Source organism: Triticum dicoccoides, chromosome 5A, assembly GCF_002162155.2.
Source record: "Triticum dicoccoides isolate Atlit2015 ecotype Zavitan chromosome 5A, WEW_v2.0, whole genome shotgun sequence".
In the NCBI taxonomy this organism is placed as follows: domain Eukaryota; kingdom Viridiplantae; phylum Streptophyta; class Magnoliopsida; order Poales; family Poaceae; genus Triticum; species Triticum dicoccoides.
In genome coordinates this window covers 60,173,462-60,187,290 of record NC_041388.1, presented here as the reverse complement: position 1 = coordinate 60,187,290, position 13,829 = coordinate 60,173,462, and positions in this window count along the sequence as shown.

Below are 13,829 nucleotides of genomic sequence, written 5' to 3'. Positions count from 1 at the left end.
TAAAACTAATCCCGTAGGTAAATGTAGAGGTAGCATGCCGACGGCGATCACATCGACCTTGGAACCATTCCCGACGCGCATTGTCACCTCGTCCTTTGCCAGTCTCCGCTTATTCCGCAGCTCCTGCTTTGAGTTACAAATATGATCAACCGCACCGGTATCAAATACCCAGGAGCTACTACGAGTACTGGTAAGGTACACATCAATTACATGTATATCACATATACCTTTAGTGTTGCCGGCCTTCTTGTCCGCTAAGTATTTGGGGCAGTTCCGCTTCCAGTGTCCCTTCCCGTTACAATAAAAGCACTCAGTCTCAGGTTTGGGTCCATTCTTTGGCTTCTTCCCGGCAACTGGCTTACTGGGCGCGGCAACCTCCTTGTCATCCTTCTTGAAGTTCTTCTTACCCTTGCCTTTCTTGAACTTAGTGGTTTTATTCACGATCAACACTTGATGTTCATTTTTGATCTCCACCTCCGCTGATTTCAGCGGCGGCCAAGGGGGTGCCTTGCCCCCCAAGCCAAGTGGGGCGCCCCCCATTCCTAGGGTTTCCAACCCTAGGCGCAGGGGGGCCCAAGGGGGGTGCACCAGCCCACCAGGGGCTGGTTCCCCTCCCACTTCAGCCCATGGGGCCCTCTGGGATAGGTGGCCCCACCCGATGGACCCCCGGGACCCTTCCAGTGGTCCCGGTACAATACCGGTGACCCCCGAAACCTTCCCGGTGGCCGAAACTTGACTTCCTATATATAAATCTTTACCTCCGGACCATTCCGGAACTCCTTGTGACGTCCGGGATCTCATCCGGGACTCTGAACAACTTTTGGGTTACTGCATACTAATATCTCTGCAACCCTAGCGTCACTGAACCTTAATTGTGTAGACCCTACGGGTTTGGGAGACATCCAGACATGACCGAGATGACTCTCCGGTCAATAACCAACAGCGGGATCTGGATACCCAGGTTGGCTCCCACATGCTCCTCGATGATCTCATCGGATGAACCACGATGTCGAGGATTCAATCAATCCCGTATACAATTCCCTTTGTCAGTCGGTATGTTACTTGCCCGAGATTCGATCGTCGGTATCCCAATACCTTGTTCAATCTCGTTACCGGAAAGTCACTTTACTCATACCATAATGCATGATCCCGTGACCAACCCCTTGGTCACATTGAGCTCATTATGATGATGCATTACCGAGTGGGCCCAGAGATACCTCTCCGTCATACGGAGTGACAAATCCCAGTCTCGATTCGTGCCAACCCAACAGACACTTTCGGAGATACCCGTAGTGCACCTTTATAGTCACCCAGTTACGTTGTGACATTTGGCACACCCGAAGCACTCCTAAGGTATCCGAGAGTTGCACAATCTCATGGTCTAAGGAAATGATACTTGACATTGGAAAAGCTCTAGCAAACAAACTACACGATCTTTTGTGCTATGCTTAAGATTGGGTCTTGTCCATCACATCATTCTCCTAATGATGTGATCCCGTTATCAATGACATCCAATGTCCATAATCAGGAAACCATGACTATCTATTGATCAACGAGCTAGTCAACTAGAGGCTCACTAGGGACGTGTTGTGGTCTATGTATTCACACATGTATTACGATTTCCGGATAACACAATTATAGCATGAATAATAGATAATTATCATGAACAAATATAATAATAACCATTTTATTATTGCCTCTAGGGAATATTTCCAACAGAAGGGTAGATGTGATCAGGAAAAATAGGGACCATTTTATGCACATCCAGAATGGCACCATTTTGTTAAATCCCTTGTCGGTCCGAACGTTGGACATTCATGAGAGAGGCGGTCCGGCCCAAACCCTAGAAAAAACATTGTCGGTCTCATACCCCCTCCCGCCCCTACCCAACAACTCTCTCAAGATTTATAAGAGATTTATCAAGAATGCCCCCATTATGGATGTGCATAATTAAGTAGATCCATATTTTTCCTGATCTCATCTACCATTCTATATTTGCATGTTCTCTTGTGTCAAGGTATTGAAGAAATCCATGGTTTCATAATTGGCCGGAAGTAACAGGCGCATGATGGTATGAAGTTGTCCAAAAATATTTTGGAACAGAGTCCTGATAGGATAATTCGCCTTTTGGTATGAAGTTCAGCAATGGCCATCCAAATAGCGATATTCCAAAGGCTCTTGCTGAACTTCGTACCAAGAAGCGAATTATCCTATCAGGACTCCGTTCCAAAATAATTTTGCAGAGCTTCATACCATCATGCGCCTGTTACTTCCAGGTAATGATGAAACCATGGTTTTCTTGAATCCTTTAACACTAGACAACGTGACATATAAAAGGGTAGATGAGATCAGAAAAAATAGGGACTATTTTCTGCACATCCAGAATGGCGTCATTTTGTTAAATCCCTTGTCGGTCTGGACGTCGGACATTCATGAGAGAGGCGGTCCTGCCCAAACCCTAGAAGCATTGTCGAGGCCACCCCAAACCCTACAAGCGTTGCCAAGGCCACCCCAAACCCTACAAGTGTTGTCAAGGACACCCAAACCGTAGAAGCGTCGAGCTAGCTAGGTCGACATTTTCCACTAATATATCCATCTGTCATGTTTGTATATTAATTGCCATGTTGTAATATTTGCAGAAACTATGGAGCACTGAGACATCGAAGCAGAATAGTTGTTGGGGGACATAATCCTCAGTGGAGGTGATGTCTTGTCGTATCTCAACGACACCGATGGTCTAGAAGGAGAGGGTGAAGCAAGCTCCGGTGATTGAACAATGGAGGTGGAAGGACATGATTACGATGGCTCCGGTGACAGAATGCCGGTGGAAGAAGGAGATCTAGATGACGGCTCCGGTGAGCGAACGGAGGAAGGAGCTGTTGCAAAGTCCGGTGAGGTATATATATTAATTAAGACTATGCAAACTAGCTAATTGATGCATTAATTGTTTTGGTATGTACACATATTAACTCTCTTCTTTCTTATTTTCTAGCCCTCCGGATCGAGCCAAACTTTGGTAACGAGACGAGGTCCGAAGAAAAGGTTGTGCCATGATGAAAGGTTCACGAGCACAGCAATCAAGGGCGATGGCCAACTGATTGAACCCAGCTGGACCAAGGAAGCATTTTTTGCTCAGTGCAGGGTTCTTGTTAGGGACATGATCCCGATCAGCATCCACCAATGAATAAGCCTAAGAGCGAAAACCCTCAAGTGTCTTTTGTCAATGATAGACAGAAAGATGATCTTTGGACCGTGCTGAAGGCAAATTTCATCCTACCGCCAGAGGAGGATCCAGATAAGCCAGTTATAGAGCCATTGGTAAAGGGTCATGCTCTTAAGAAGATGGCAGATCTATTCAGGAGGTGGAAGAATGAGATGAAACCAATGTTTGTTGACAAAGGGAAGACTCCAGAATTCACCGAACGATTTGAGAAGATAAGAGATCACTGGCCCACATTTGTGGCCCACAAGACATCGGAGAAGAGTAAGAAGATGTCAGCGACAAACAAGATAAATGCTGCAAAGAAGGAGCATCACCATCGCACGAGGTCAGGTGGCTACTCAAAGCCCGGCCGTTGTGGGACAAGGCTAAGAAGGGCCTGCTTGATAAGGGGGTCGAGCCAAAGACATTGAACTGGCCAGACCGTTCAAGGACTTGGTCCTTCGGGGTTGTGGGAACCTTGGACCCTGAAATAGGGAAGTGCGTTTGGACGGACCAGCAACTTGAAATATCGGTCAAGAAGCTTCAGAAGTATATCGCCGTAGCATAGCAAGGGACATTCATTCCCGACAGAGAGAACGACGAGCTCACAGAGGCCCTCGGCAATTCTGAGCACCCAGGACGAACACAAGGCACGGCAGGCTCGGTTGCGTGGAAGGTTGGGTTTCCAGGCGCAGGCGGTTACAAAACCCGGGAGAGGAGGGAAGTGGAGCAGACTGAACTGCAGAAGCTGAATGCAAGGGTATGAGCGCTAGAGGAACAAGTAGTTCACAGCCAGCGACCTGCCGGAGCTACCCCAGAAGCTACCCTACCATCTCAGCGGAGAAGCAGCATGGCTTCCACCGAGCTCCTTCAGCAGCCTGACTTCACGGCTCCTAGCTACCCCGTGGATGCTATCATAGAGGCTCAAGATTGCCACCTTATGACGCAATGGCAACACCTCAAACTCAAGGCGGCTGTCGGCTCTGTTGCACCTCCTCAACCCGACACAACTTTTCACTACCTTCCGATTCGACAAGGCTATGTTGTTGTGATGGTGGATGAAATAACGAAGGGATTTGAGGAGCTCGAGCTTGACCACCCTACCGGTGAAGGGGAGACTCAGCTGGGTCTTGCTCTAAAGACTCCATGTCTACGGCGGAAGGAGCTCGTCAACCTTCCGAACTGGACGCCCCCGCCTCCTTCTCCTCCTCCGGCGAGTCAGTGCACTCCGCCTCCTCCTCCGGCAAGTGATCAGGGCACTCCGCCTCCTTCTCCGGGTGCTCCGCCGCTTGGCGACACTCCTCCTCCTCTGACGCGTTCGAGCAGCCTGCCTACTCCTCCGCCTCGTCAGCAACGGCGGAAGAGAGGCGCGTCGTAGCACTCCGCCTCCTTCTCCGCCTCGTAAGCAACAAAAGAAGACAACCACCGCCGCTCTGTCATCTAGCAGTACAACCAGAGGCGGGAGGCAATACAGATTCGGTCCATCTCTAAAGCCTCTAGAGAAGTTACCATATGAGAGGACCGTGGAGGAAAACGCGGAGAGTTGTCAATCCTATGTGAAGGACTTCTTTGAAACGCGAAAAGCTATGAAACATCCACCTCCATAGGAGAAGATAGATCCTGTGAAATTTCAGCGCACAGTCGATTCCCTGAAACGACCACCACCATTTCTACCGCAAACCAACTATGAGCGCATTATTGAAAGGTCGTACATGGAAGCGGAGCGGTCGGGAAGTACTTGCAATGATCGAAGGTTAGCAGAACAAAGAAGTGGGAAAAAATTCCCCAGCTCGGCGAACAAGTGAACCAATCATGCCCCCCCGCTCAAGGTGTCTAGCGATATCGTCGCTAACCATCCAGGGATGGTGCCCGGTACCAATCCTGCAGATTACCTGCCCGACGATGCACATATTGATACAATGGAGGTGGACGAATTCAAATACTGGCGCGGGAAGCCTCTCGTCAAACCTGGTCATCCTCCTCTAACAACGATGATGCGAAGATCCCATGAGTGGTACATGGAAACCTGCAGCAAGTCTGGGAAGGATATTTTGACGCTGAGAGTTAAAGAGGAGCACGACCTTGTTAGAATTGATCTGTTGTCTGTTCCATTTGAGGAGTTCTTCCAGTTTTTCAATCAAAAGGCCCGCGATAAAATAATCGTCACTTGCTACTGTCTGTAAGTACTACGTGTGTAATTAAGTCTCTATATATAGCTCAGCTCTTTCATTGCATGTATATATAATTATCCTCACTATATTATGCAGATTGAAGATCGTCAAATGCAGAAAAGCAGAAATCTATGATATTGGGGTGATTAACAAAAATCTCATAGATGAATGGACGGCTAAATATGATGCCAAAGAAACCGAGGCCAACTTGCTACGATCATTGCTTCAAAATCAAAACAAAGATAAAATACTCTTTCCTTACAACTTCAAGTGATTGTTACCGTCTTGTGCATATTCGGTTTCCCTTATTACTCGAGGTTATAGTAATGTAATTAATTGATGAGTTATGCATGCATGCGCATCTTCCACTTTATTCTCCTAGATATTAAGCTTGAGCAGGGACTAGTAACTGTCTTAGACTCGAGACGAAAAGATCCCGAGGAGTATGTGGCCATGACTAAAATGCTCGAGAAGTAAGTTCAATCGATCATTATCGCACCATATCGGCAACTTTGTTCATTTCCTGATATCAAGTAATTGTTTTCTTTGTCTCGCAGGCTTTGGAAAGTATTCACCGCACAAGCTCCGGGACTGCCGGGGGAGCTGTGATTTACACACCCGAAAGTAAGTACTACTAGCTAGCTAGTTCCGTGCAACTCCCGTTGATTCTAGCTACTTTCATCAATACCATTTATAATGCTTGATTATTAGTTTGATTGACCTCTATTTCTCGTAAAGTGCTTGTGGCAGGAACCCGGGAATGATTACTATCGATACTACGTATGCGAGTTCATCTACAACGCGACGGATAAGAATAAGTGGGGCTACTCTAAAAGACAATTTGAAGTGCGTAAGCAATAATATTCACAATTTTATTTTATTACCATCATTTGTGTTGAGTTTCATTCATATATATGTATTGACCCCCTTCTTCAAATTTGATGTGGCAGATGCGGAATGAACTCCTACCACAAGATCGCATACGAGCAATTCAAGAGGAATTGGTGGGATTCTTTCTTGACCACGTCCTCAGTAAAGCCGGAGAATATGTGACGCCCTGATAATCAAGCTACAGTAACCTCTGCTAATGATGCCACGTCATCATGATTACTGTTGCTAATCTCGCGTCAGTTCAAAACCCAGTTCAAATTTTAAAAATAAAGTCAAACAATAAAAGTTTCCAAACATTAAAACTAAAATGCTCTAAACGTGACAAATAATGCATAGATAATTATGGTTAAGAAACCCCATTTTTATGAAATGTTTAAATAACCTTAGGTGAATAAAACAATAGCAAAAACCAATATTTAAATGCTTTTATAATTAACAAAATACTAAACTAAATTGCTTTGGGGTAAAACCTTTTGTTGTAGTGGGTTTTAATGTATTACTAAATTAGGGATCATTTTAATATTAGGTAAAACCTAAATGAAAAAGAAACTAGAAATAAAACAGAAAAGAAAAATAAATAAAAAGTAAAAAGAAAACAAAAGAAAAGAAACCCCCCGGCTCCCCAAGGGCCTTGGCCCACTGGCCCAGCTGGATGGCAGGCCCAAGCCGGCCCATGCCGCCCTCCCTTACTCCCTTATCCCCTGTCCCCGAACCCTAGCGCCCACTACCCCCCACCCCCACCCCCACTTCTCCCCGATCCCCTTCTCCTCCCCATCTGCATCGGGCAACTGCCCCCGAGCCCATCGCCCATATCGCCAGCGCCCCTATCCCGTCGCCCCATGTTCGCCTGTCTTCCCACCGATCTGGATCGGGGGGCAACTACTCCAGCGCCCAGTGCTCGCCGCCGTCGCCGGACCTCACCATCACCTGAAGCCGCCCCCTATGCCGCCGAACCTCGTCGCCCCTGCCGCCGTCGACCACGCCGGCGCCGCCCCGTCCACGGTCTCCTCCTCACCGGCCGACCCCGAGCCCGCTGCCTTTTCCCTACGACCCTCGTGAGCTTCCCCTCTCCTCCCCTTTCCCCCGTGCTGCTGCTCCCGCCGGCCACGACCCGCACGCGCGCCTTGCTCGCCCCGCACCGACTCACACGCGCGGTGGGTGCGTCTGGCTGCGCCTGTCGCCCCTCGCTGCCCCTAGCTGCTGCTACTGCTGCCTATCCTGCACGCACGCCTACGCCTCGCGCGCCCGCGCCGGCCGCTCCCCATCACCCGCCGATGCTGCCTGCAACCGTTCGCCATGGCCACGCTGGCGGTTCGCTCCCGCACGCGCTCACCCCGACCCTCTAGTGCGCCGGGCGACGCCCGACCTCCTGGTCATGCGCCCACGCGCCGGCCTCACGCGCCCCCTGGCCCGCCCGCAGCTTCGCCGTCGGACGCCCGCTGCCTCTAGTACCCCGGCCTGACCTCGCCCTACCCCGGCCAGCGCCGTACCCGCCGGCGCCCCTCTGGGTGCCGCAGTGCATGCAAACGGGCGCCCACGCCCGCGCGCCCGCAAACCCACTAGGCTCCCCTAGGCCAAAGACATGTGGGGCCCGCCCCAGAACATTTTAATAAAAAAAGGAAAATAAAATTAAAAAAATAATATAATTAATTAATTAATTCGTTAATTTATTAAGTTAATTAATCCTATTTAATTAACCTGTTAGTTTAATTAAACAGTAATTAGATCGGTTAAACCCTAATTAGAGTAAACAGTCAATGACGAACGGGACCCACACGTTAGTTGACCAGTCAACACATCTGTTGACTGCTGACGTCATGCTGATGTCAACATGCACTATTCTGGATAATGTTGTATTAAATTAATTAAATAACTGCTACAATTAATTTAAATCTTTTAAAATTAATATAAAATAAATCTTAGCTTGGATGGAAAAACTTTGTACATGAAAGTTGCTCAGGACGACGAGACGAATCCGGATACGCAGCCTGTTCATCCCCCACACACCCCTAAACTATCGAACTCACAACTTTCCCCGTCCGGTTCATCTGTCTGAAAACGCGAAACACCAGGAATAATTTCCCGGATGTTTCCCACCTTCGCTAGTACCACCTTCTACCACGTTAGGGCACACCTAGCACCGCGCATTGTCATGTCTTCCATCGTCATGCTTATGTTTGCATTATATTTATTGTTTCTTCCCCCTCTTCTCTCGTTAGACACCGAGACCGACGCCGCTGCTACCCAGTACGACTACGGTGTTGACGACCCCTTCTTGCTAGAGCAACCACGCAAGCCCCCCCCCCTGATCACCAGATACCGCCTATTCTTCTCTCTACTGCTTGCATTAGAGTAGTATAGCATCTTATTGCTTTCGTTAATCCTATCCTGATGCATAGCCTGTCCTTGCTACTACTGTTGTTACCTTTACCTGCAATCCTACATGCTTAGTATAGGATGCTAGTATTCCATCAGTGGCCCTACATTCTTGTCCGTCTGCCATGCTATACTATCGGGCCGGGATCACTCGGGAGGTGGTCACGGGTATATACTATATACTTTATACATGATACATGTGGTGACTAAAGTCGGGTCGGCTCAAGGAGTACCCGCGAGTGATTCACGGATTGGGGGCTGAAAGGACATACTTTCCCGACGGCCCTCTATGTGGATCTTTGTGGCGGAGCGACAAGGCAGGTTGAGACCACCTAGGAGAGAGGTGGGCCTGGCCCTGGTCGGCGTTCGCGGTTATTTCATAATAACACGCTTAGCGAGATCTTGGGATTTGATCTGAGTTGGATCGTTGACCTTACGCCGCATTAGACCGTAAGCATGCGCTTGTATTAAGGGGGCTAAGTCTGCTTCCGGCCGCATATGCAACGTGCAGGTGTGCAATGGGCGATGGGCCTAGACCCCTGCGCGCATAGGATTTAGACTAGCGTGCTGGCCTCTTTGTTGAGCCTAGGTGGGGTTGTGACGTGTTGATCTCCCGAGGTCGGACATGACCCAGGAAAGTGTGCCCGGCCGGAGGGATCGAGCGTGTCAGTAATGTGGTGCACCCCTACAGGGAAGTTGATCTATTCGAATAGCCGTGTCCACGGTAACAGACGACCCGGAGTTGTACCTTGACCTTATGATAACTAGAACCGGATACTTAATAAAACACACCCTTTCAAGTGCGAGATACAACCCGGTGGTCGCTCTCTAACAGGGCAACCAGGAGGGGATCACCGGGTAGGTTTATGCTATGCGATGCTACTTGGTGAACTTACCATCTACTCTCTTGTACATGCTGCAAGATGGAGGTGGCCAGAAGCATAGTCTTCGACATGATTAGCTATCCCCCTCTTGTTCTGGCATTCTGCAGTTCACTCCACCGATATGGCCCTTTACACATATACCCATGCATATGTAGTGTAGCTACTTGCTTGTGAGTACTTTGGATGAGTACTCACGGTTGCTTTTCTCCCTCTTTCCCCCCTTTCCCTTCTACCTGGTTGTCGCAGCCAGATGCTGGAGCCCAGGAGCCAGACGCCACCATCGACGACGAATCCTACTACACCGGAGGTGCCTACTACTACGTGCAGCCCGCTGACAACGACCAGGAGTAGGTAGGAGGATCCCAGGCAGGAGGCCTGCGCCTCTTTCGATCTGTATCTCAGTTTGTGCTAGCCTTCTTAAGGCAAACTTGTTTAACTTATGCCTGTACTCAGATATTGTTGCTTCCGTTGACTCGTCTATGATCAAGCACTTGTATTCGAGCCCTCGAGGCCCCTGGCTTATATTATGATGCTTGTATGACTTATTTTATTTTTAGAGTTGTGTTGTGATATCTTCCCGTGAGTCCCTGATCTTGATCATACACGTTTGCGTGTATGATTAGTGTACGATTGAATCGGGGGCGTCACAAGTTGGTATTAGAGCCAACTGCCTGTAGGAATCCCCCTTCCTCACTCCTTGGCCGAAGTTGAGTCTAGTCATTGAAAAAGTTTTTACTAACATGGCTGTGCGGCCCATGGGCACACGTCGCCATTGGGTGGTATTAGGATCTTTTATTCCTCATTTATACTCTGGGACTCTGATCTCTCTTCTATTCGGGGTAAATGATTTTGCTAACTCTAACTCTAGGTTCTCGTAACTATTTCTCCCGAAGAGCCCTCATTCCGAAAGATCACCTGCTTTGTCAGAAGATTCTGAGGATATCCCTCGATAATTTCCCGAGACCCTTGTGTTCATCGCCTTTGCATTCTACTGTCACAGATATATCCCTATGGATATCTGTATGCACTTGTCATTCTCTTGATCATTCCTCGTTGCTCTTGTAGTTACAAGAAGCCTCGAAATATTCGCCGTTGTCCTAAGAATCCTTTGAGTTTACTGTCTTGCAATTTTATTTCGCATGAAAACCCTTACGGGTTTTTCCTCGCATTTATTGAGGATCCGTTCTTCTCAATTGTTCATGTGTCTCACATAATTCTTCGGAATACTTTTCGATCTGTCGGAAATCCTCTGCAGCCTGTTACTCTTGAAACTCTTGCCTGCTTGCATTATGGTTAATTCCATATGACTAGTAGTTCTCGTTAACATCCCTTGTCTTAGTCATTTTGAGCCTATTGATCCAATTTGTGCATACGCACGCAGTCATCAGGTTATCCTTTTTAAAATTATCTTTCTGGCTCAGGCGTCATTCCGGACATGAGTTGGTTCTCGGCAATTCAAACCTTTATTGATTGCCCAACTAAGTGTTTTCAACTTATCCATCCTTGATCAGAGCATCTGCTTCTCATCCTTCGTTTAGGAAACCATAATTTCTTCTATTTAACCATCAGACTAATCAGGTGATTCTTGAATCTGATGCCTCTGCATTCTTTATTCCTCTGAGAGTATCGATACTCACATCAGCTCCGTTGCGGATCGCCCGATCCATTGTTGGATTGTTATCCGACGGTGTCCTTCATATTCAATCACCTTGCGAGTCCTTCCCCTGATGTGGCGCCCCCGATTCAATCGTACACTAATCATACACGCAAACGTGTACGATCAAGATCAGGGACTCACGGGAAGATATCACAACACAACTCTACAAATAAAATAAGTCATACAAGCATCATAATACAAGCCAGGGGCCTCGAGGGCTCGAATACAAGTGCTCGATCATAGACGAGTCAGCGGAAGCAACAATATCTGAGTACAGACATAAGTTAAACAAGTTGCCATAAGATGGCTAGCACAAACGGGGATACAGATCGAACGAGGCGCAGGCCTCCTGCCTGGGATCCTCCTAACTACTCCTGGTCGTCGTCAACGGGCTACACGTAGTAGTAGGCACCTCCAGAGTAGTAGGAGTCATCGTCAAAGGTGGCGTCTGGCTCCTGGGCTCCATCGTCTGGTCGCAGCAATCGGGTAGAGAAATGGGGAAAAGGGGGAACAAGACAACTGTGAGTACTCATCCAAAGTATTCGCAAGCAAGGAGCTACACTACATATGCATGGATATATGTGTAAAGGGCCAATATCAGTGGACTGAACGGCAGAATGCCAGAATAAGAGGGGGATAGCTAATCCTGTCGAAGACTACGCTTCTGGCAGCCTCCGTCTTGCAGCATGTAGAAGAGAGTGGACTGAAGTCCTCCAAGTAGCATCGCATAGCATAATCCTACCCGCGATCCCCTCCTCGTTGCCCTGTTAGAGAGCAATCACCGGGTTGTATCTGGCACTTGGAAGGGTGTGTTTTATTAAGTATTCGGTTCTGGTTGTCATAAGGTCAAGGTACAACTCCAAGTCGTCCTGTTACCGAAGATCACGGCTATTCGAATAGATTAACTTCCCTGCAGGGGTGCACCACATAACCCAACACGCTTGATCCCATTTGGCCGGACACACTTTCCTGGGTTATGCCCGGCCTCGGAAGATCAACACATCGCAGCCCTACCTAGGCACAACAGAGAGGTCAGCACGCCGGTCTAAACCTAGGCGCACAGGGGTCTGGGCCCATCGCCCTTAGCACACCTGCGCGTTGCGTGGGCAGCCGGAAGCAGAACTAGCCCCCTCAATACAAGAGCAGGCTTACGTTCCAATCTGGCGCGCGCCGCTCAGTCGCTGACGTCACGAAGGCTTCGGCTGATACCACGACGCCGAGTGCCCATATCTTTCCCACGTAGTTGGTTAGTGCGTATAGGCCAGTAGCCAGACTCAGATCAAATACCAAGATCTCGTTAAGCGTGTTAAGTATCCGCGAACACCGAACAGGGCCAGGCCCACCTCTCTCCTAGGTGGTCTCAACCTGCCCTGTCGCTCAGCCTCAAAGATCCACTCGCGGGTACTCCTACGAGCCAACCCGTCTTTGGTCACCACATGTATCATGTATAAAGTATAGTATATACCCGTGATCACCTCCCGAGTGATCACGACACGATAGTATAGCACAGCAGACGGACAAGAATGTAGGGCCACTGATGGAAAACTAGCATCCTATACTAAGCATGTAGGATTGCAGGTAAAGGTAACAACAGTAGTAACAAGGATAGGCTATGCATCAGGATAGGGTAACGAAAAGCAGTAACATTCTACACTACTCTAATGCAAGCAGTATAGAAGAGAATAGGCGATATCTGGTGATCAAGGGGGGGGCTTGCCTGGTTGCTCTGGCAAGAGAGAGGGGTCGTCAACTCCGTAGTCGCACTGGGTAGCAGCGGCGTCGGTCTCAGTGTCTAGCGTAAGAAGAGGGGGGGAAGAAACAGTGAACACAATGCAAACAGATGCATAACGATGCATGACAAAGCAAAGCGTGATGCTAGGCGTGCCCTAACGCGGTATGAGGTGATACCGGTGAAGGGGGGAAACATCCGGGAAAGTATCCTCGGTGTTTCGCGTTTTCGGGCAGAGGAGCCGGAGGGGGAAAGTTGCAAGTTCGATAGGTTAGGAATGTGTAGCGGACGAACGGGCTGCGTACCCGGGTTTGTCTCGTCGTTCTGAGCAACTTTCATGTACAAAGTTTTTCCATCCGAGCTACGGTTTATTTTATATTGATTTTAAAAGATTTAAATCATTTTTAGTATTTATCTAATTATTTTAATTCGAAATTGGATTTATGACATCAGCATGATGTCATGCTGACGTCAGCAGTCTACAGGTGTTGACTGGGTCAACCTGACGGTGGGTCCCGCATGTCATTGACTCATAGTAATTAAGCAGGGTTAATTAGCTTTAACTAAATGATTAGGTTAATCTAATCTGGTTTAATTAAGTTAATTAATTCTTTAAATAATTAATTAATATTTTATTTATTATATTTATTATTTATTTTTCCTTTTTTATAAACGTTCCAGGGGCTGGGGCCCTCTATTCAGTGACATAGGGGCCATAGTGGGTGCGGGCGTGGTGCCCGTGCCCGAGGCCGAACGGGGCTAGCCCCGGACGCAGCCCGCGGCATGGGCGCCGGCAGCCAGAACGCCTGCCAGTGGGGGGCGAGCCGCGGTGGACGGGGTGAGGCCAGGGACGGCGACGAGTGAGGCGGTAGGCGAGCGCGTCGAGGGGGAAGCAGGGGGCGGCCACGCGCGAGCCTCG